The sequence below is a fragment of the Schistocerca americana genome, chromosome 10 (assembly GCF_021461395.2).
Source record: "Schistocerca americana isolate TAMUIC-IGC-003095 chromosome 10, iqSchAmer2.1, whole genome shotgun sequence".
Classification (NCBI taxonomy): Eukaryota; Metazoa; Arthropoda; class Insecta; order Orthoptera; family Acrididae; genus Schistocerca; species Schistocerca americana.
In genome coordinates, this window is record NC_060128.1 from 125,263,601 (window position 1) to 125,289,398 (window position 25,798).

Sequence of the window (25,798 nt, forward strand, 5' to 3'; positions counted from 1 at the left end):
CGCTGATGACAACCAATGGGGTCCTGCTAGGACATGAAATGGCGCTCCTAGCTGTTAGGTCGTATTGTGTGCACAGTCACGTTGGTATCATGCGACTGTCCTTGTCTCCAGACATGACTATGCTGGTAATCTGGGCTCAGTTCGAAGCGGGACTCATCACTGGAGGTAACTGTACTCCATTCAGTGAGATTTCAGGCCCAAGACGTGTCTAGAGTCGCCCCAGACAGTAGTGGGATAACTATTTGCATAAGAGCGAGAGCTGAAGCAACGCATTATTGACTTGCTCAGTTTGTGAAGCTCTTTCTCTTGAAGAAATCTACTAATTGTTTTGAAAATGCATTCATTTTTATGCCTGTTCAAGTACATCACATATACCAATTTCCGTCCCATTCGGATAACTCTTTCATCGTGCGTAATAAATTTTTTTTCTCGAAGTGCGTTTCGTGCACCTCAAGATAAGAACCGAGTCTTACCTCGTCATTTCTCGGGACAGATGACGTGAGAGGAGTTGCCTATCTTACAGAACTAGGAACTCGTTCCTGCCCATTTTGTTTTGTCCACCCAGTATTTCGACAGATGCCGGGTGTAAGGAGAGATTGGTTACCAGATGGCAAAACTTTCCGTTGAAACATGCCAAACTTGTTACAGTCCGAACGAAAGTGTAACAGAGGTGCACGGGGATTGTAGAAGGGGAATCTTAAGGCGGCGTGGTTTTTCACTAAACCCTGTTGAATAGACTCAGAGAACTTCTATCCAAGGAATTCGCTACGACAATTCTGCTCCCGTGATCAGATCTGCATTTACATTTACAACAAGGGGCCGGAAAATACTGAGAAGTGCTTTCGGGCTTCTTCTGGTCAAAATGACGAATGGAGGGCAGGAAGAATGGTTACTTAAGCTGTAATTAACACCACATTCTCCTCGCCATCGTTATGGGGGCGGTGCATAGGAGGTTGTAGTATATTGTTAGATTTCTCACTTAACGTACTCAGTCTTTCTTTAGCTTTTATTTTGTGAATGGGACTTTTCTGTTGGTGGTCAAGGCGTTGTTCTAAGAGAAAACAGGACTAAAATTCTCAGCTTAAAAAAGTGAGGAGATTCACCACAATTTTACGAAATATAAACAGTGAATACTATCTATGTTAAAAAAAGAACTGAAGCATGTGCATTTCACAGGAATTACAGAGTCACTAGAATGTGAAATATAGGTTGTTGTCGAATGAAGACCCTTACCTAAAAAAAAAAAAAATTACACTGTGATATTTTATGAAATAAACAACGACTTTTCGATAATGTATGGCACATTAGCGTATTACAGCACATTCTGGACACATTCGTCTTCCAGCTTACTAAAAACAAAGAGAATTTACCTTTATTTATCGTAGGCGTCTTGGAACTGCTGTCTACAAACAGATGTTACCAGATACTGGGAACATCTTGAAACAAGTGATAAGTACCAAGCGTATGGTGTAAAGTATATGTTACAGTCCGTCACAGCGAGTATAATTCATTCCTTGCTCTAGAAAAAAAGAAATGGATGATGGCAGTAGCAGACATGCTACGACGATCAATCAGAATGTTATGCCTCCTACTTTTGTTTTATTTGTCAAGAATTTCAAATGGAACTACATAGGTTGAAAACCACAACATTGAATATTAACTGATGACTTAGTATGATCTCCGCACATTTCCACAGTTTTGGTCGATCTTTTAACAGGAACATGTACTCCAGTCTGACAAAACGCACGGTCTTGTTCCCAAGGCTATTGACACACGAAATTTTTCAAAATGTATCAAACGATGGGCTGTGTTTGGCGACCCGAACAGATGGAAGTCTAATGGTGCCAGGTCAGGGGTGTATTATATAGGGGATGGGGCAAGACTTCCCTTAAAATTTTCACAATCTCTTCAGTGGTGTGACGACTGTTGTGTGGTCTTGCATTGTCGTGCAGAAAAGAACAACATCCGCCATAGCTTCTTTTCGGTGAACTTGCTTAAGACGTACTTTATACTGTTAGAGCGTTCTGACGCCTCGGACAGAATTTATTGTGCATCACTGCTCAAAAATATCAACCATATTCACATCCTCTGCGTACCAGAACACTGTAGCCATAACTTGACATTTTAATCACAGAGTTCTCAACCTATTCTTTTTCTTCGAGTTAATTTGATACCAATCTATTTACTGACTGTCTCTTTTACTCTCGTTCAAAAAATGAGCCCTTGTTACGGCCCCGTCACAGGTTTTTTCAAGAAACTCTTCTCCTTCCAAACGGAAGCGCTGCAAGAGTTTGGTGGCAATAGTTTTTCTTGTCTCCTTATTCTGGTCACTTGACATTGTTGATACCCAAGATGATTATGATTGCGATGATGATTATGTTGATAAACATTATTGATGTACTGCTATTGTAAAATACGTTTGACAAATTTTGTGTTATATTCTTTGATTTGAAAGAACATTTCATTCTTTTTTGCATTTGAATAGAAACAAATTTTACTTTACCTTCAGTTCGAACGTATATCAAAACCAGGAATTGCTGTTGTGCAAAAAATGACATTGGATCGGCTGGTAACTTTATTATATGTATCGTGTTGTATTAAAGTGTATCTCAGAATAGTGAACACGTCAGATTATGCGTCTTCGCTGAGGCTGCCATATGACTCCGAAGTTAGCCGTGCGTGATCCCTGTGCAGTGGAACATTGAAATACAGAAAACGCTTTTTCTTCTCCGGGCTATTCTGAAATTTAATTCTGCGCGTGCTGAGAGCTCTCAGAAAATTCGGACCGGCCTCGTAAAGCGCCGGGCTTTAGGACTCGTGTATAGCGTCTGCCGCTGCGAGCGTGGGCGCAGCTCCGGTCGCGGAATGCGAGCGCGCTAAGTGCAAGCCGCCATTTTCCGTTTACGTCACTGCCGTACATACCGACCCGTGAATCACGAGCAAGAGCTCCCGCCGCTTCAGATCCGAAATCTGCGTCTCAACTGGGGAGGATAAAGTATGTAGCGTCTCCGTGCTGACGTCTGGACCACTGCCTCAGAGTGCCGCCGCAGTTGGAGACAGCTTGCAACGTTGTATAAAATGTATGTTCAGCCCGCGTCAGATCAGCGCTAAAACTTGAGCTTTCGAAAATTATCACGATGTCCTTCATCAGGAGATGACTGCCCGCCGGAAGCGATTTCTTTTCTACCGGCGTTGAAGCTTGTGACTGATCGGCTGACGTCGGTTAGAATTCTAATTTTTGGTGACGACGACGTTACCTGAATGACGGGATTTGCCTGAGCAAATGCAGGAAATTGTAATAAGCGCCGGCCGCTGTGGCCGAGCGGTTATAGGCGCTTCAGTCCGGAACCGCGCTGCTGCTGCGGTCGCAGGTTCGGATCCTGCCTCGGGCATGGATGTGTGATGTCCTTGGGTTAGTTAGGTTTAAGTAGTTCTAAGTAGAGGGGACTGACGACCTCAGATGTTGGGTCCCATAGTGCTCAGAGCCATCTGAGCCATGTATCCTCGTGACACAATGGACCACGATACAGGCGCGGAAGGGGCAGCGGGTTCACCTGTAGCATCCTCTTTCAGAGCTTTTTTTTCGGGAGGGAGGGGGAGGGTTGTACTTTGGAGGCGCTCTTCTTCAGGCATCAGGCAGATTATAAACCCCGTCTCCGATACAAGTGATGGTGAACGTGTGAGTTTCTACCGCTTTTTCATTACGGAATCCCAGTAGGACTATACACTATGTGATCAAAAGTATAACAACACCCCCAAAAACATGCCTTTTTCATATTAGGTGCATTGTATTGGAACCTAGTGCCAGGTGCTCCCTATCAGCGAACTCAGTAGTCATTAGACATCGTGAGAGAAAAGAATATGGCGCTCCGCGGAACTAACGAAATTCTAACGTGCTCAGGTGATTGGATGTCACACGTCTGTACGCGAATGTCCACACTCCTGAACATCCCTAGGCCCACTATTTCCGATGTGTCAGTGAAGTGGAAACGTGAAGGGTCACGTACAGCACAAAAGCGTACAGGCCGACCTCGTCTTTTGACTGGCAGAGACCGCCGACAGTTGAGGAGGGTCGTAATGTGTAATAGGCAGACATCTACGAAGACCACCACACAGGAATTGCAAACTGCATCAGGATCCACTGCAAGTACTATAACAGTTAGGCAGGAGCTGAGAAAACTTCGTTTCATGGTCGAGCGGCTGCTCATAAGCCACACATCACGCCGGTAAATGCCAAATGACGCCTCGCTTCATGTGAGGAGTGTAAACTTTGGACGATTGACAGTAGAAAAACGTTGTGTGGAGTGACGAATCACTGTACACAATGTGGCGATTCGATGGCAGGGTGTGGATATGGCGAATGCCCGGTCAACGTCATCTGCCAGCGTGTGTAGTGCCAACAGTAAGATTCGGAAGTGGTGGTGTGGTCGTGTTTTTCATGTAGGGGGCTTGCACCCTTTGTTAGAACACTTCTTGGATGTTTTGGGACGCCAGCTTTGTGCCAAGCCTCTCCTCAGCGCAACACTCCGTCAAGAATTGGCTTCATTCCCCAAGAAACCTTCCAGCACTTAATCGAAATTATGCCTGCGAGAGTGGCAGCTTGAAACGTTCCCTTGGAAAAATTTAATGAATTACTGTGCTGATAAACCTCTTACATTATTTGCTTTTCAAACAGCTGAGCAAAACTGAACGTACTCAAACATTCACTGAAGTGACACACAATATTTTTAGCGCAACGCAATCTGACTTTCAGTAATCGCTACAAAGAATGGCCCTGACTAACATTAACCTACACCTTTCACAAATCACTTACCTCACAAAAATCTTCGTTACTCGAACTACTGCAATATAGCGAGCGCCACTACTGCCAGCTAAATCAAAGATTCAAACTACTGAAGGCACTAACTACTGATAGGCATAGTTAGCAAATGAAAGATTTTAATAGAGAACAAACAATGTATTTACCTTAATAGTCATCAAAAGTCATAATATACAGAGCAGTTCATGACATCCAGTCTTGCAAATTTCAAAACTCCGCCATTTCTCTACCCACATCCACCACTTCTGGCGGCTCACCTCCAACTGCGCAACGCTACGCGCTGTTAACAGCCAACTGCCCAACACTACAATGGCAGACAACAATGCAAACTAGCCACAGACTGCACACAGCACAGCCAGTGATTTTCATACAGCGCGCTACGTGGCGTTACCAATATAGAAACCTAAACAGCCTACTTACAAGCTTTCATCAAGGATAACGGTGGGCCTACACCATACTGAATTCCAGCATTACCTATGGAGGGCGCCACGAACTTATAAGTCATTTTCAGCCCGGTTTCCGGATACTTTTATCACGTATAACGGATTCACTACAGCAACGGTTGCAGAACAACAGGTGTAATAGACAGCCAACCACTTGCAGTAAATGGTGATTTTCAGGTAACCTTTACATTGGTTTCGATGGATTTAAACCCGTCTACCTCAGAAGGACAAACTAACTTCAAACCCTTGATTCTAAGGGCCGTAACTTTTCTGCATGTTGACACGCAGACCGTTGCCGACACATGCCATGTTGGGATAGCTTTAGTGGCTGATTGCTTTTTGAGGAAGACGAGTTCAAATCCGTCGAAACCCTGGTAAAGATTATTTAAAACCACTGCTCGGCTGTCCGTTACACCTGCTGTCACTTAATAACCTGTCGGCGTCTAAAATCTTCATAAGATGGAATATGCAATCAACCGCTTTGCTGGACTCTGACCAGGAATATACTTCGTCGGTATGCATTTGGCCCAAATCATACTTTCGAGATATGAACTCAAAAATTTGTGATAGAGGCGCCGACTTACGAAAGACTGTGTACTGGATCTGCGTCTCGCCATATCCTCATTTTCTTCACCTGTTCCGTTTTCTAAGCGCTTATAAAATTAATACAAATAATTCCTGCAATCTCCTACGTTACGCTTCCTCAAACAGAAGTGATTGTTTCCGATTTTGTGAAACTGTATTAGCTATTTTGCGTGCGGCATGTAGAATGTGTGTGTGTGTGTGTGTGTGTGTGTGTGTGTGTGTGTTCATGAAACTGTATTAGCTATTTTGCGTGCGGCATGTAGAATGTCTGTGTGTGTGTGTGTGTGTGTGTGTGTGTGTGTGTGTGTGTGTGTGTTTTTATGAATATTGAAGTTCTTATCTATGTATACTGCAAACAGAACAAGGTGGCTGGAATACGAATCAGCAAGGAAGCGTGCGTTTTAATAGAGCTCACATATGAATTTTACGCTCTTCCATTTTCATAAACAAACAGAGATGGTTACGAGGAAGATATAGCCGTTAACTGCCGCTGGAGAGCGCTACACTTGCAAATCACGTGTACTAGCACGTCCCATGTGACGCAGGCGTTTTGTCTAGTGAGTATGGATCTGCCGTCTGCGTCAACGTCAGCTACCTCGTCCCGTCCCGCATGAGGACGGCTTATAACTATGTTCCGCTATTGCTGTTTTCTCAGAATTTCTATACTCCAAGTGATGTCTGCATCCAGTGGAGTAGTCCGCCATAGTGTGGATTGTCTGCCCCACGTAATTTTCGACACGTTTACATGACACATCGTAAACACTATGTTCTCTCAAAGCGAGTCTGCTGTTCATCGGACTCAGAAAATCCTTCGTTTACCTTGCAAGTCGGAAAACTGGTCTAATGCTGTATGTACGTAATGTGCGAGCGCACAGTTTTCCTCTGTGTCTCTCCGCAGAGTACAACGAATGGCGTAGGTTTGTCTTCTTCCGTTGGTGAGGAGCGTTCGCGACTTCCTTTACCAGAAAACCGAGCTCTCATCTGATGGCTCACATGGCTCTAAGCACTATGGGACTTAACATCTGAGGTCATCAGTCCCCTAGACTTAAATCTAACTAACCTCTAAGGACATCACACACATCCATGCCCAACGCAGGATTCGAACCTGCGACCGTAGCGGTCACGCGGTTCCAGACTGTAGCGCCTAGAATCGCTCGGCCACTGCGGCCGAGAATATATGGTTAAACTATGTCTGCTTATTTAAGTAATAATCAACAGTGTCGCATGAATCGTCAGGTAAACATTTCTATGTTATATAACAAGTAACTATAATTTGTACTTAATTATCAACCCTTGAGTAGTTCGGTTCTAGGCGCTTCAGTCTGGAACCGTGCGACCACTACGGTCGCAGGTTCGAATGCTGCCTCGGGCATGGATGTGTGTGATGTCCTTAGCTTAGTTAGGTTTAGGTAGTTCTAAGTTCTAGGGGACAGATGACCTCAGATGTTAAGTCCCTTAGTGCTCAGAGCCATTTGAACCATTTTAGATTCTGCCTACATCTGGAATGGGCCCAGTTCTTACATTATCGACATTGAACCCATTCTTCCCTAGAACGTGTATTAGAGTGTCATATCACACTAGACAATAATGCTCTAAACAGTCCTCTTCATTCTGACCTTTACCAGTTGTTTGTAAAATCTGTTGTTTAACAGACTTCACTTCCCTTTTCCATTTCCTTGTGTTGTTTTACTTTTCCTTTAATTTTTCTCACTTTTTCATTGTTGATATTCACTTTCCTTTTCTTGCTTTGCTTTTCTGCTAACGTTTGATTTACTGCAGTATTGGCTAAAACAGCGGATTTTCTTAGACGTCTCTTGTTTGTTCCAATCCTTGGCGGGGCCTTCGGGAACGGACGTACTGCTTCTGGAGAGAAAGGAACTTGATCTCCGAGTTGTTTTCTATGACTCCAGAACATGTAGGCAGATTAATAACCCCGGATGGCCCTGGCGCATCAACGATTTGTCTTGTATCTGTACTAACGTCTACAATTTCAGATAAATTAGCGTCTATGCTACTAACAGTCCCTGATACTGTTTCCGGCCTATTGGTGATGATGTCAAGTGAAATGCCTAAAGCCACATCTGATGCGTTTACTAAAGCTAAAGGGCGATATGGAGCATAGTCGTTCTCTGTAAAAACGTTAAGGTCATAAGGACAAATGCCAGCTTTTCTGAAAGCGCTCATTACGTTTATGGAAGTCACTGCAGGAGGTAGCGCGTATCTACCAATTTCTGGGAGCTCTTATATCGATATTGTTTTCTCAGGATTATTGTGTAGCTACTTGTCGTGAGCCTTTGCGCAGTAACTTTAGAAAGGCGCATTTATTCCTACATCCAATGGCTGTAGGCGGTGTGTACAATGAAGCGGAAATGACAGCATTGTTAGGTTTAGCTTTTTTCATCACATTGATATGAGTATGAGGTTGGCGATTGCGAGCAACAACAAAATCGGATCTGCAGGTAATGATTTAGCATGTTTGATAAAATGATGCGCATATTTCACGAACTCCGTAGCTGTCATCCATCCTGAACTGTTTCCTGCGCTGATAGATTCCGGTGGTCGGCCTTTTATAAAGAAATCTTTGTTTTTAAGCCTTGGGTAATAGACGTGGGAGGAACTGCATAACCTAATGCAGTTACTGCCAGTTCCACTGTAACCAATGTCCCGCGTTCAGCGGATGCTATGACTCCACCTTACGTGATTCCCTTCTTGGCAACAATTTTCCTCGCCTTCAGAAGTGTGGGTAAGGCCTGTTTTATCTGAAGTATATATTCTCGAAGGTGGAAATTTATATTTATCCAACACCGTGCTCAGCTTTGTAAAACATTCGGCAATGTTGTGTTCGTTCAATGAAGTCGCACTGCTGGCACTCGTTGGCTCCGGTGTTACTTTCGAGAGCCGAGGATGACTTTTTAAAAAACCAGTCAGCCAGCCTGGACCGACTTTTTTATTTTCGTGCCACGATGGTGGAATATTGGCAGCATTGAATGTCGGTGCACATTCGCAATCTAACTTTTGACTTCATCTAGTAAAAGACCAAAGAAAATTGAAGCACATTGCAACAGATATTCTGCTAACTTATCCTCCTGTTGTTCACTGAAGACCAATTTTACTCTTTTGTAACCAATGATATTTTCTACCCCAGATCTTAGCTTTATGACAAATCTGTATAAAGTCATATGACAGATATCCAATTCTTTGGTATTAGTTTTTAATTTCCTACCATTGTTGAGAACTGCATCTGTCACGTTTTGCATCAACTCCTGTGACACAGAAATTCGTATCGTTTTTCGGGTATACGTCCTCACAATATAAAAGAAAAGAAATAACGATGTTTATATTCGATTGGTGGTACAAATGAACTGGGGCAAGTTGTTCCGAGGTCACAACGTGCACCCGAAAAACACATTGTGCATTAAAACAGTAGATGAATCCTTACAGTAAAACACTACTCGTTAAAATTCGTGAAATGGGCAAAAAATACCAAGTACAAAAATGTTGACTTACGTGCTGTCGTTCCGACTTTCGGGGGACCACTAGCCTGTTTACGATGGCTGCCGTCGGTACGAGGTGCCGTTTCAGTTCAGGACGTGTTTACTTCATATTCATCTCTCTTTGCCTCGCGGAGTTATTGCAATCGGAACAACCTACCTCTCTAACATCTAGCCCCGCTATCCCCTACATAGCGCGCTCCATATCGTGATCTGCGACCGTAGTGCTCCCGAGTGGCAGTTGTCCTTTCTTATGTATTGTGTTTATTTGCCCTCTAGCTGTTCAGCTATTTAGTCAATTACAATGATGTTTAATGTATTTAAAATTACAGACTCATTTCTTACACGAACCGTGAATTTTCGATACATGTCACTATTTCTTAACTACATAATGCCACCACCTACAACAGCTTGTTACTGTATTAATAACTGGCGGATATATTTCACAAACGTATTATGTGCTTCAGCATTTGAAATGTACAGGGTGTTCCAGAAATGAGCTGCTGCATAGAAAGGGCTTGTCTCCTAAGAATGCGATGCTGTGTTGCCTCAGTGCATGACTGTTTCCAACACCGGTTCTCATCCGCAGTTTCTTTTTCTCCTGTAACCCTGTAAACACTCCAATGTTTTTCCGTATATGGTGGATAAATAAACTGCGGGTGGAAACCAGTGTCAGAAACCGTCATACACTGAGGCAACAGGGCATTGCATTCATAATAGACAAAGTCCGTCTATGCAACAGCTGCCTCCATCTTCTCCACTGGCGGTAATGGCAATCAGTCGCGATCAGTGAATAACAAACAGCATTGCGAGACGTTCCGTATATGGTCCATCAGAATATAAAGTCACGTTTGCTGCTGGAGGGGTAGCCTAGTGGCAGGCGCCGGCCTGTATAAATTGGACTCTGTGTAGCGTCGTTGGATGAAGTTTCCACAGACGAGTTCCTATCATCAATTTGTTGCTCGAGACACCCTCTACAAACCTTCGAAGCTTGTCCTAACATTTCTGGGACACACTGTACGTCTTCGCAAGGTGTAACTCAAGGAGCACAAATTTCCCAGACATTCATCAGGTATTTGAGAATGAGAGCGCTTAGTGACTTGCAACAAACTTTACACGTAATTTCAAGGCTTTTTAAAACTTTTTCTGGGTGATAACGCCTGCAAAACGATCAAAGGAAGAAAAGTTGATACCTTACCACATTTACGCTATTCATGCAACAAAACTTCAGATCAGGTGTGGCGTTTGATTTTTTTACGACTTTACAACAAAGTGCATTCGAAAACAAGTCTTCAGACGGTATCAACACGTAACATCGAAAGTACCTGTGACATTGTATAACTGAACGCCCCTTGGTTCAGGAGATACCGCATCATAAACATTGCTGTGTGTTAAAAGCTAGTTGTCCTTACAACAGAACATGGCAGTTCGAAGCCTTAAAGAATCGGGTGTGGGATGGTGGGGGGGGGGGGGGGTGCTACTGGTAAATAATTGGTACACCACAGGTGCCCCTTATCAAAATGTTTGTCTCCACTTCACCTACGTACGCCACTGTGGCACATTTAAATTAGTTACAGTATACACTCTGTATGTCGTGAAATACGTTATAGCGGCACTTTGAAGCTGTAATATGTTGTTATAAGAATTTTTCTATCGTGAGGGATCAAAGTTGTGTGGAACTTTGTGAAAGAATTATCCACCGTTCGCACTTCATCCATCTCAGCTGGCAGTTGAAATATACTAAAATGTCCTACCTGTATAAGCGGCAAGTCATCGTCGATTAAAATTTATTCAGTCCTATAGATCAGTCGTGTTTCAGGATTTGAGTGCATATCAGAGACACATAATATCGAATGAACTTTAACAAGCTGTAATAGAAAGCCAGTGCATTGTTGTGACTTGCATTTCTCATGTACGTGTATCGATAAATGCAGGAAAGTTAGTCTGAAGTGTGTTGCAATATAGCTTGTGCAGAGAAATAATTGTAAAGAAAAACAATCGATACGTTATTTCGTTTTCGAGTTAAACACTATTGAAGTTAGCCAATTAGGCCTCTGCGAGCGCAAATTCAAGCGGCCCGCCAGATATGTTGTCGCCAGGTTGGTTCTCAGTTTGATTCCATAAAACCGAACAGGAGAGCGATAGAAATATTGGATACAGGCCGATAGTAATGTTCTAATCTCGTTGCTATAAGAACAACTAACGCTAATTGCGTCTGCGGGCAGATTTAATTTGCCCTCTCAACGGGCTGATTGGCTAACTTCACCGCTAATTAACTCGTAAACGGCGCAGCGTACTGAAGATTTTTTTCTTAACAACTCAGCAAAACCTTCCCCTACAAGTTTTTCGGACTTTGCGTGAACGCGATGAATGCAGGTCACAGAGACGTGTATACAAACACATATGGACGTTATAAATGCAGGTAACAGCAGTGTGTTCGTGGTCATATACGCCATACAGCTGTTCAACAATTATTCGTAGCTCACAATGTCAGCTATAATACTAGTCTTCAAATCTCGTAATATAAGACGACTGATTGATGAGACTGGATGTATGTTATTTTGACTATTACTCGTCACTATGGCAGATCTGACTTTTGTGATATTTGAACCTGGCACTTAAGAAGCGGTATAAAATCAAGATCATGGTTATGTGAGGTAAATGAATATTAATTTACAGTGAAATGGCGGAAATTTCTTTCAAAAAATTGTTACAAGGGTCATGGATTTCTTTGTGTCCTTACGGCAAAAATATATTGCTTCAAATAAAAGAGCCAAAATAAAAGAAAAAGAATAAGGTGACGTACTTAGGTGAAACTTCATTCTGGACGAGTACAACTGAATAGTGCCGAACTGCAACGGTGGGGTCTGCTGTACTTCTGCTTATCAGTTACGTTACGAACACGTCACCTATCAGCAAGCAGAACGACGTCATACTCCCATGGCTACGGCAGTTCCCTAGTCCCTTTATCAGCGCTCAGACGCTTGCGAGGGCAGAAACTCTGCAAGTTTCTACCAGCGAGGATCGCTTCTTTATTGATGCTTACCGCACGATGCGCTCGTTCCAGCCGAGCGCCAATTAAACTTGGCCCGTGTGTCCACTGCGATGAGAGAGAGAGAGGGGGCTTGGCGGGGGTGGGGCACACAAACCGAGAACTAGAGCTACATTCCACACAGAATCGGCCGTATCTGCTCCCAACCAGGGACCACGAGCCTGAGAGTTTCTTGCGGGCGAGGCATGCACCACGGAAAGGTCAAGCATCAGCTCGCCAATCTTTAGCCCCAAGGGCGCGGCTCTCTCTCTCTCTCTCTCTGTCTCTCTCTCTCTCTCTCACACACACACGCACGCACGCACGCACGCACGCACGCACGCACGCACGTGTGCACGCACAACGGCAGCGCCGCCCAACTCTGGAGGACTTCAGCAAGCGGCGAAAATTGGATGGGGTCCCCCGCGCTACTGTAAGGGCGTCGTCACACCGGAAAACTGCAAAGTGGGAAAAGTTTGGACGGACCTGCACGGCCCGACGCCTTCTCTTCCACCCAGCCCCCCCCCCCCCGCCCCCCACCGCCTTCCTCCCTCCACCCATCACAGCGTGGGCAGAGGGACCGCCGTCTCGGTACGAGACGAGAAGAGCGAATTTGCTCTGATCAAGTGGATGATGCATTTTTCATTCCTGCCCGCCGGCTACGGCGGTAGCGGTCCTTTCATTTAGGCCGTGGTGAGATGAGGAGCGGGGGCTGAAAGTTTCTTTCGCCACGGCGAGAGATTGGCTTATATTTTATGAACGAAGTCCGTATCACATCGCCACAAGCCGCCCGCAAGGAAGGATCTTCGTTTTTACCGCGCGCCGTAGAGACTGTTGCGGGGAGATGAGTGCAGCCTTCGTTAGCGCCGAGTGGAAAACGCGAGGCGCAGAGCACTGTCTGGAAACCAATCAAGCTGCACGCAGTACTCGAGCTAGCGCTGTTGCGCGGTGTTGCGTTTAGACCTAGAAAAACGTCTTTAAAGTCGTTCATTTCGTGGCGACAAATTATATTTGCGGTGTCACATGGCCGAAAAGTGACATTCAAGGAGTGTTACAAATGTAATGAGACCGAGTTGTTATCTACCAAAGCTTTCAATAACGACATTGCCCCCTTCAAAGGCAGCTGCCTTCGGGAGCTATCACCGGCGAAATCGTTGCTACCAGGCTGTAATACGTCGGGCACTTTCGTTCGGATGTTCTCCAGGGTCCAAAGAAAGAAATTCGTAAGCACTCGCATCAGGTGAACTGGGGGGGGGGGGGGGGGGGCGGCGGCTGTTGAACGCCAGGAATGCCTTTCTAAATCGAAAATCCATGATGGAAGTGACCGTGTGACGTGTGATATTGCAGTGGTGCAGCATCACTGGTCTGCAAAAGTCCGGCCTCACTCCAACCATCCCTTTGCTGAGCCTTTCAAGGACATCTTTTCAAAACACTTGGTTGACAGTTTGTCCAGGAGGCGCAAATTCTTCGTGTGCGATACCTCTACTATCAAAAAAGCAAATCAGCACTGTTTTGATGTTATGAGGGTAATCCCAAAAGTAGGGTCTCCTGTTATTTTTAAGTACAGAACTCTGTTTGTGTGGCAGTTGGTCACATTGTTATGAAGAGTGCTTCACGCGCTGTGTGTAAACATGCGCGCGCCGCGCTGAGGCGCTCAGTCTTGGCTTGGCAGCCGTTGAGAATGGAGCTCCCGTTGGATGTTACCGCCAAGTGCGAATTGCGCGCAGTTATTCGGTTTTTGAACGCAAAGAGGACTGCGCCCATTGAAATTCATCGCCTACTGACGGAAGTGTATGGTGAGTCGTGCTTGGATGTCAAAAATGTTCGTAAGTGGTGTAAAGAGTTTGCAGCTGGTCGGACCGAAATTCACGACGAACAAAGGAGCGGGAGACCGTCAGTTTCTGAAGAGACGGTGTTGAAGGTTGAGCAAAGCATGCGTGAAGATCGGCGGATCACCCTGGATGATCTACGCAACTTGGTTCCTGAGGTTTCCCGAAGCACCGCTCAGAGAATTTTGACGGAAACCTTGAACTAGCGGAAGGTGTGCGCAAGATGGGTGCCACGCATGCTAACTGAGGACCACATGTGGCAACGAGTTGATGCGACCGTCTTGCAGCCGAACAGGACAACTTTCTGGACTTTTCTTTTTTTTTTCATTTGAACACTACAGAGTAGCCCACCACCTGGGTTACTAAGGTGGGCCGTGTGCTATTTAAGACAAGCGACAAGCCAAGCAGTGTTAGGTCTCTTAGCCGTAATGGCTGCTTGATAGTTAGGTTAGCTTGACAAGCCCCCGTTCCGTTACCGTCCTTGCCACGTGGAGGCGGACCTTTTTCTAATGCTTCTGCCCTGGCTGTTGCTCTGTGTGCTGGTACACTCTTCAATACAGTGAGTGATGTTTATATGCAAAATAATTAATAAAAACTAATATAATTAATTAAGTATAAAATAAAACAAAATAGATATAAAAATATATACACAAGAGAAAACAAAGAAAAAGAATTCTAAACTATATGGTATCTACCAAGAACCGAGTTCTCCCTGATGCAATTTTAGAGTGCAAGGCTATACATGTCCCCCAAAAATTAAACTCAGCTAGATTTCTCTATGTGAGATTAAAAATGATGCTAGAATTTCACGTGAAACATAAGAGCATAATGAATATTAAGATATAATGGTATTGGTAAATTCTTGCATAAACAATCTTAGATACCGGATGTATTCGGATAGCTATGTTTAAACATAATCGGATTCCTCTATTCAAAATTTAATAATTAAATTTAAGTATGAGATAACATACAAATCATCAATTGTTAGAGATAAGTGGTTACCAAAGCTAATATAATTAATAAAAAGAATATACTTAGAATAAAAGGAAATAAGTATAAATAGTGAGTTTTTTCTGGACTCAATTGTCACGGGTGACGAAACCTGGCCATACCACTTTACACCTGACACCAAGCAACAATAACGCCAGTGGCGGCATCCTTCTTCGCCAAAGCTGAAGAAATTCGAACAAAGACAGTCTGCTGGTAAAGTCATGACCACCGTTTTTTGGGATAGGAAAGGGCTATTGTTGGTCAACTTTATGCTCACTGGGACCACAATTAACGCTGACAGCTACTGTGGGACTCTGATAAACCTGAAACGGGCAATACAGAACCCGAGAAGAGGAATGTTAAGCAAGGGCGTACACATTCTCCATGACAACGCTCGCCCACACATCGCTCGGCAAACCGTTGCTCTCCTGCAACAGAGTGGAACAGAATCACCCACCCACCCTATAGTCCTGAATTGGCGCCCAGTGACTGTCTCCTGTTCCCCAGATTAAAAGAACATTTGGCCGGAAAGCGCTTCAGCTCTGACGACGAGGTGAAAGAAGAGGTTCATAACTTCCTGAACAGCATGGCGGTGAGCTGGTATGACATGGGCATACAAAAACTGCCACAGCGTCTAGAAAAATGCATCGACAGAAATGGTGATTATGTCGAAAAATAGATAAATGTTCAAACTGTAAACTGATGTAAACCATTGTAGAAATAATCAGGTCTATGTACTCATAAAAAATAGGAACCTTACTTTTGGGATTACCCTCGTAGATGGACTCATTCGAGCTTTCTTCGACCAAGGAGATGTCTCGCTGTACCACTTCTCACTTTGTTGCTTTTTCTCAAGACAGTTCTCAGAAATCCAGGACTCATCACCTGTGATCACACGACTGAAGCATTCGAGATCACTGGCAATCCTCTCAAGAAGATCGAAGCACGCCGTTGTTCGATTGTCCTTCTGCACGGTTGTGAGTTTTTTCGGCGCCATTTAGGCACAAACCTTTCGCCTGTGCAGAACGTCTGTCAAAATTTAATGTACGGTGAAAGTGTTCGTTTAACATGTCACCAGTTGTCCTTATTGTTAAACGTCGGTCTGATCCTTCGTCCGACGTTCTGGCTGGTTTTTGAAGTTTAAGGGAGATTAATCTTCAACGTATTCTCGGCCTTCCAAAAAATGATTTGCACCAGAGGAAAAACTTGTGTTTTTTGACAAGGAATGGTCCCCATAGGCCTGTTTCAATTTGATATATCCAACTAGTAGATTTCTCAAGTTTAACAAAAAACTTGATGGCATAATGTTGCTTTAAAGTCCACTGTTCCATTTTCAGGGCACAGAACAAAAACACAGCTTAACTGATTGCCCTCTCCAAAATCACTTCATGGCTGTACGGAGCTGAAACTCTGGCTGCGCATGTGGAGGGAATGAACACACCGCTGTACAAAAGTAGAGCGATACATCGGGGCCAGCTCACTCAGTGTTGTCAGTCTCGTTGCGTTTCTGACATATCTCGTATATTCCTACAGCATGAATAAAAGTTCCTGTAAAGATAGTTCGGGAAATCAGGACCTCTTGAGATGTGGGCCAACCGTTCTCCCATTTCCATCTGTTTGTTATGTGGAAGCAGACACTAAAGGCAGTGCTGCGTATGGTTACTCCGTATCCTGACACATCTTCCTGCGCTTCTTTGCAGTGAATCACGCACGCTTTTATACAGTGAAGATCGAAAGAAACTGCTAACCTACCTAATATCGCATAGCCCCCCCGCGAGCACGCACAAGTGCCGCAGCACGATGTAGCATGGACTCGACTGATGTCTGAGGTAGTGCTGGAGGGAACTGACACCATGAATCGTGCAGGGCTGTCCATAAATCCGTATGTTCAACAATGGCTCTGAGCACTATGGGACTTAACATCTGTGGTCATCAGTCCCCTAGAACTTAGAACTACTTAAACCTAACTAACCTAAGGACATCACACACATCCACGCCCGAGGCAGGATTCGAACCTGTGACCGTAGCAGACGCGCGGTTCCGGACTGAGCGCCTAGAACCGCTAGACCACCGCGGCCGGCTAAATCCGTATGTGTTCGAGGAGGTTGCACGTTGCAAGGCATCGCAGATACGCTCAGTAATCATGTCTGGGAAGTTTGGTGGCCAACGGAAGTATTTAAAATCAGAAGACTCTTCCTGGAGCCGCTCTGTACAATTCTGTGGCGTGTCGCCTTATCATGCTGGAAAAGCCAAAGTCCAACGGAAAGCTCAATAGACAAGAATGGGTGCAGGTGATCAGACAGGATGCTTACGAACGTGCCACCTGTCAGAGTCGTATCCAAACAAATCACTGCAACTGCACACGCCCCACACCATCACAGAGCCTCCACCAGTTTGAGCAGTCCCACGCTGACATGCAGTGTCCGTAGATTCATGAGGTTGTCTCCATACCTGTAAACCTCCATCCGCTCGATACAATGTGAAGCGAGACTCCTCCGATCAGGTAGCATGTTTCTAGTCATAACAGTCCAATGTCGCCGTTGACGGACCGAGGTGAGGCGTAAAGCTTGATTTCGGGCAGCCATCAAGTGTACACGAGTGGGCCTTCGGCTCCAAAATCCCATATCGATGATGTTTCGTTGAATGATTCGCACGCTGACAGTTGTTGACGGCCAAGCATTGAAATCTGCAGCAATTTGTGATAGGGTTGCACTTCTTTAACTTCGAACGATTCTCTTCAGTGGTCGTTAATGCCGTCATTGCAGGATCTTTTTCCGGTCGCAGCGATGTCGGAGATTTGATGTTTTACCGGATTCCTGATATTCACAATACACTCGTGAAATGGTCGTACGGGGAAATCCCTACTTCATCGCTACTTCCGAGATGCTGTGTCCCATCGCTCATGCAACGACTACAACACCACGTTCAAATTCAGTTAAATCTTGACAACGTGCGATTGTAGCTGTAGTAACAGATCTAACAACTGCGCCAGACACTTGTTGGGTTTTTTTTTTTTTTTTTTTTTTAGGGGTCGTTCCCCGTCGTGCATAAATGACAGACATTGTCTTTCTGCAAGGGTAGCGTTCTCCAATACCACTGTGTACACAGCACCTGTCACTCCGTTTGCTAACATGTATGGCCCTTTGAGCCTGTTAACAACAATGTCCTTACATCGCTTCTCCAGCGATCCTGATGACTCAGTTCCATGACCATTCGAGGATTTCCATCTGCCCACACAAGAGTAATCTGATGATTTACAATTCTGCTAAATAAAATGGGCCAGTACCTCAGCATATTTTGGTTTCGAATGAAACAAAAAGTTTACGGTTACCAGTCGATGTTCATTTACTGCCACAATTCATTTCAAAGGAGTAAACTGCCATCACCAGGTGGGTTTCTGTGTATTAATATGGCTCATATTTTTTACGTTACGCTTCTGAGGTAGCATGTTTCACTGTCTGCAGTGGTCACAGCCTCCTTCTCTGTCCTAGCACATCCCACAGTCACGCTTTGCAAGCAAAGACGGCGTGTAGAAACTAATAAAATTCTTTGTACACACCAGTTTGTAGAGAATACAAAAAGTCTGGGACAATGTGCAACAGCAAGTGAAACATAACAACGTCCCTCTTGGGGGTCAAATTATCAACTAGAGGCCTCTGCTGGATGCAACTGTGTGAAGAAATTTTTATACCCTCTTCTTCTTGGCAGAAATTGGATCTTTGTCAAAGACAGAAGCACTACTGAACGTTACGAGTAATGCAACACTTTTTTTCTAAATGCTGTTGGTTTTATTCAGGATTGCAATACATCATATTATTCCCCTCTCTTTCGGCTACAAAACCTTATCAACATAATCTACGTTCAAGGCTACGGTTTTACTCATGTGACTCGGAGGGGCTGTATGCCCGCATGGTACCACGCCACCTTTCGACGTTGGATCCAACCTCTTGTTGCATCAGTAATCTCCCCATCATGTACGTACCACTTCCCGTGGAGCGCGTGCTTCATTACGCCAAATAGAAGGGGGCGAATTCTGTGCTGTGGGGTGCTGAGGAAGAACAGACCTATGACGTTTTGTGAGCTGCTCTCTGGTGTGCAGGCTTCAATGAGTCCTTCCTTTGTCGTGGAGAAGGAGAAGCTCCTTCGCATTTTTGTGGCGGTGACCGCTCTGAAGTCGTTCCTTCAAGGTAGCTCAATATATTTCAGAGCTGATCGCTGCACCACGAAGGAGGACATCAACGCCTTTGAACATTGTCTTCGGTGGAGAGCCGGTGAGGCGCCAGTCTATGCACTGCCGTTTCGTTTCCGGTTCGAAGTGATGAGCCCACGTCTCATCATTGCCTGTGACTAAAAATTGCCACTATGAGCCTCGTAACGCTAAAGCAGTTCTGTTAGGCGGCGAGTAATCCAGCGGACACAAATCTTTGAGTACTCCTACTGTTGGACGTCCAGTCGTGCAACGAGGTGTTTGATTGTGATCCGTCAATCGCTTCGAATGATAGTGTCCGCACGTTCCAACACTGCAGCAGTCACAGCTGTGTGTGGCCTGCCGGCACGTGGTAGATGGGACGGGTTTGCACGACATTGTTGGGAAGATGACGCCTCCCCCAACGACTCACCGTGCTTTTGTTCACTGGCAGGTCTCCGTAGACATTCTGCAAGCGCCTATGAATATCTCCGAAGCTCTGTTTTGTTGCCAACAGAAACCGTGTCTTCGGAACGCACGCCATTTTGAAAGCTACATATAACCCCGCCATCTATAGGAAATTCGTGAAAGTATAGGGGCTGAAGCTGGAATATTCCACGATGTCACACAAAACTTTAGAGGAAATAACGTCGGTGATTTTTGTTTGGTCACGTACGGAAAAGATGGTGTGGCGGGAAAAGGGTACTGGAAAAAGGGATGAGGTCGAAAGAAAAAGTGCGAGGGTGGGGGGGGGGGGGGGGGAGAGAGAGAGAGAGAGAGAGAGCGAGCACGGTCGGAATTTCCGGGCGATATCTGACGTCTGCGCAGTGCCTCGGCTCGAGCGGCGCTCCGGGTAATGAAACGCGGAGCGCTGTAAGCTGGGCGGCCATCTCGGCCAGCAATGTCCCGGGGCGACCTCCCTCGTTATGAGTACTGCGGACCCAGACAGACAGAAGCGCAAGTGCTGCCGCCGCCGCTCAAACTGCTGCAACAAAGAAGCAGCGGCCCCTACACTTCTGCGCGCTCCCGTCTGATTGGAACTAAGCGCCGGCGAATAAAAACTTTATTTATATATATAGAGGGACGGAGATATATAGATAAACGTGGGAGCGGCGTCTGCCGGGGAAGAGGTCCGCGCTTCGAACGCATTGCGGGAACGAGCGCTCGCAGCAGAGCTGTTCTGACGACGAGGCGGATTGCGCCCGCCGAAACAGCACACACACACACACACACACAAACACACATCTGGCGAGCTGCAGCAGAAAGACTATTGCTCCCGAGGTAAAACGGAGAATGTTTCATAAGGAACAGAGAGGCTCTGCATTTTTCGTTCCTTTTTCCCTCTCGCTACTTTGCTCTTACGATCCAGGCTCTGTACTTCTATTATGAAGGCGGTTCTCTCTTCTTTCTTCTACACAGCTACCCACGCACACACAAAATATTTGTTTTAAATATCTTCAACATTTCGCGGCCCTGTCAGCAACTGTACAAATATTGATTTTATCCATGCTGGATGAGAGGTCGTGGTTGTGAATGTCAATGTTAAAAAATATATCGGCTCAACCACTTGTTTATAATGTAAAACACTAATATTGAAGCGTTTCGGAAGTCAAGCTTCGATCCTCAGAATAATAAAAAGTAAAAGAAAAGGTTCTTTTACTTTTTATCATTCTGAGGATGGAAGCTTGATTCCGAAACGCTTCAATATTAGTGTTTTACACTATAAACAAGTGGTTGAGCCGATATATTTTTTAACATGTATAAATATCAATTTTAATTTTAATAATCAACAGTCTCAGTTACATCGTTTATCTAGAAATTTACCTAGGTTTCAGTCGGGATAACCCAGCCTTCTTCAGAATAGCAGTAACTACCGTTTGTCCATAGTGGACATCGTCAAGCTAAAACTACAAATCCATAAATTATCGTCAGACTGTAAAACTTATCTGGAACTGCCTCGGCAGTCGCGAAGTCGGGCCGAGGCAGTGCCAGATAAGTTTTACAGTCTGACGATAATTTATGGATTTGTAGTTTTAGCTTGACGATGTCCACTATGGACAAACGGTAGTTACTGTTATTCTGAAGAAGGCTGGGTTATCCCGACTGAAACCTAGGTAAATTTCTAGATAAACGGTGCAACTGAGGCTGTCGATTATTAAAATTAATATTTTTTTTAACTTGAGATAGATAAATATATCGAAAATGTTGCATGGTACGAAAAAAATTTCTAGATGGATAGTTAATATTAGTAAAACGGACATCGGTTTGTGCTACAAGTGGATAGCAACTGGATTTCAAATAGGAACCCCCTATATTTATTGCATATTCGTATTCGATGCCAAAAATTCGTACGGTTCACTCAAACAGTGGTTTCACCGAACGAGGTGGTGCATTGATTAGCTCACTGGTCTCGCATTCGGAAGGACGACGGTTCAGATCCCCGTCCAGCCATCCTGATTAAGGTTTTCAGGGATATCCTAAATCGCTTCGGGCAACTACCGGGATGGTTCCTTTGGAAGGGCACGGCCGACTTCCTTCCCCATCCGATGGGACCGATGACCTCACCGTTTGGTCCCGTCTCCCAGATCAACCAACCAACCAAACTATGGTTTCCCATTCACGTTATATGGCTCTGTAGACGACATTTATCAAGTGTGCCTGTTTTTGGTATTTGGAACCGACGCATTAGAGTCTACATTTCATTAACGACGTGAATGTAAAGTTTTCTGTTTTGACGGTTGATATTGATGTTAAAACGTTGCGTGAGTATTCGTACTGTCTGATCACATTTGAAACAATGATGCTAGACGTTGACATTTGTGGAAAACAAGCCATTTGTACGCTAACGTGCGTTGAGTGTGGTGAGTCCCCCCAAACGATCGGAATGACTGATTTCCATGGCCGCCGTCGAACACCGCCATCTCTTGGTGACTGATTCCGGGGGGGGGGGGGGGGGGGTTTACATCCAACCACTATAACCCTCGCTCTGGTTAGCGGCGGAATACAGACCACAACCACTGTAATAAGGTAAAATGTCCATTACATGATCGTGACAGACGCACCTGCAGTGGATATTCACCAAAATCATGCACACCAGTGTTAAGAGCCAAAGCGACTAACAGATTTCAAGCACAGAGATGGGAACATAAAAGTAATACACCGATATCGTCGTCCCTGCATCACGCTAAACGTACTTTCTAACCAGACATTGAAACGGCTAGACTTATTGTACTGTACATTCAAATTTCAAAACAAAAGTCAATTTCTAACATTAATAGCGCCATATACGAGCAATGAAAACAACTCCGACCGATAGGGACAAAAATTTCGCACCTGATTTTGCCTTCATAACTTGTCATACCACTTTAAGCGAAAGGCTGAAAGGAAAACGCCGAGCCATGCCATTCGCTGTTCCAGTAAGTTCCCTGTTTCTTACTGTAACCTGCAAGCCACATATTTACAGAGCGGCTTCACGAAGTTCCGTGTTTTTGTGACTATTGGACAGCCCTGACATCAACAACCACTGTACAGTGAAAGAATGCCTACAAGGAACACGTACGTATGCGGAAAGGAAAACGTGAGAAATTGTTAATTGGTTCAGTTCGATGAAATCATTTTGCCTCCTCGTCATTTCAAGTTGCACCTAATGAAGAACTTTGTAAAAGCTCAACACATCTGTGTCATGAAACACCTTAGTCTCTGGAACCCTTTAATATCGGATAACTACTGCTGGAATCTTATTAGACAGAATGATGAAATTGCGAACAAGAGAAGAGTTTGTGACATAATTTGAATACCAGAGGAGATTAAAGTTGAAAATATGTTTTGAACTAATTTTGATATTCAGTTGGCGTCATGGCCATATGCACACATTAAACTGTATTGAGTTTTAAAGGTCGGATTGTGTATTTCTTGTTTGCTTTAATTCTGTCAATGTTCACGAGTACTGTTTTTTATTCTGGTGTCAATACAGTAAATGTGACGTAATAGGGAAACCTTTTGCCAGTAAATTCAGCACCCAAAATTTAGGTAAGTCCGAACAATTTACAAACCAGTTGCACAAAAAAGCTTTAATTTGTTGAGTAGCGTTATAGCTGCGTTCCTCTCATCAGTTACTGTACTCTTTCGTGGACATACTTTATTTTTCACACTTCCAGCGGTGTTTGCAAAGACAGGGCTTGTCCCTATCAGGTTTCCATTCAGTAAAAAAACGCACAGCTGCTCAAACAGACGAGCGACATTTCCCATAAACGGAAATCTTATCAATTTTTTTCTATTGTCGTACTCATTTTAAAGTATGAATAGCACTCGACAACGTTGTATGATCGCTACTACACCAGACTATATACCGGCAGGTTTCAGGTGCACAGATAAACGCATGAACCTTTCCTCATTCATGTGTTATTTTTACGGTTGCTGCGATGGGACAAGCATTAGTGAAACCTTTTGATGGTGGATCAATGGTTTACCCATATGTTATGTTTGCGCCGGCCGGAGTGGCCGTGTGGTGCTAGGCGCTACAGTCTGGAACCTTGTGACCGCTACGGTTGCAGGTTCGAATCCTGCCTCGGGCATGGATGTGTGTGATGTCCTTAGGTTAGTTAGGTTTAAGTAGTTCTAAGTTCTAGGGGAGTGATGACCACAGATGTTACGTCCCGTAGGGCTCAGAGCCATTTGAACCCCATTTGATTGGGAGGAAAGGTGATCTCCACACACGCAAAAAATTAAAATCGTAAGAAACTTGAAGTATGTTAAGGGTAGCACTGTAAGGAAGTCGTCATTTTTGAGTGAATAACACGTAAGTAATGCTGAGTACTCTGAAATATGACTAGTTGGACGTTTTTAAATACAGTAGCAGATAAAAAAAATCGGGTCAGTGCGAGCAGGATTGGCAAACAGGGTATTCCATGCAAACATAGTTCATCCATGCCGGGAGTCGAGAATGTCTGGATGTTTGCCTGTTATCGACATTGCTACTGGGAAGATAGACATCTACCCATTCCTGAAGAAAAATGGTTCAAATGGCTCTGAGCACTATAGGACTTAACATCTGAGGTCATCAGATCCCTAGAACTTAGAAGTACTTAAAGCTAACTAACCTAACGACATCACACACATCCATGCCCAACGTAGGATTCGAACCAGAAGAAAAAACAGGGATCTTAAAAGGAGGACAGACAGCATAAAATGAGTGAATTAAGTGGCCGCGTCTTTTGATTACACTGTTTTAGAAGGTTCACTTTTTTACGTCTCCAAGAGACGTAAACCTGAACGTAAATGGAAATGCCGTGTGGCTAGGGTCTCCCGTCGGGTAGACCGTTCGCCTGGTGCAAGTCTTTCGAGTTGACGCCACTTCGGCGACTTGCGTGTCGATGAGGATGAAATGATCATGATAAGAACAACACAACACCCAGTCCCTGAGCGGAGAAAATCTCCGACCCAACCGGGAATCGAACCCAGGCCGTTAAGTATGACATTACGTCGCGCTGAGCACTCAGCTACCAGGGGCGGACGACCTTAATGTGTTACATAAATTTCAATTTGATACGTCTACCCGTTACTGAGAAAAACAACGATAGGCCGTCTCTGTTGCAAAATGGTTTTAGTATTTATTTAATTTGTGATGCGTTTCACTCTCACGGGAGCATCATCAGACATCTGGTAAAACACTCGAGAACGACTGGCAGGTGCAGAGAAAGTCCCGCAATCACCAAAATCAGCGTTTGGTGGCTACCGGACTTTCAGTGCACTTGCCAGTTTTCTTCGCGTGTTTTTACCCGATGTTTGTCTGAAGTGCTCCTATGAGAGTGAAACGCGTTGAAACTTAAATAAATAAAAAATCATTTTGCAACAGTGTCCCTTCAAGATGTCAAGAGGTTACTGTACCATTAGCCGAAAGATGGAGCGGTGTGATTTTCCTGATACAATGTACTTTTAAGAAACGGACAGACAGACAGGCAGATAAGTGTCCCGTAAAAGTTCCGTCTCTACCGGCTGAGGTACGCAAACCTAAAAAAAAAAAAAAAAAAAAAAATAGGAATTTGACAGGACGGTGGAGCCTCTGAGACTAGCTGCCGAGAGGGCGAGAGGGGCATACGCCTTACGGCAGAGACACGCGCCACGGCGGAAGCATCCGCACAGGACCCAGGGGAGGTCCCGGACTTGACGGCGGCGTACGTATGGGACGGCACGGCACGGCACGGGGCGGGACAGACGCCTCCTGTGGGACGTGGCGCTGGCCGCATTGTCCGGCCGAGAGGGCCGCCTTTTATAATCCCGCCAGCCGTGCCCGGCGCGCCCCGCCCTCTCACAGAAATTACGGAGAGAGCTGAGCTGCCTGCTAGCGTGAGAGGGCGGATACACCTGCCGCCTTCCTACGCCGTGTCTGCACAGTGCCGGAGCTCCCATGTTCTTAAGAGCGCTGTGT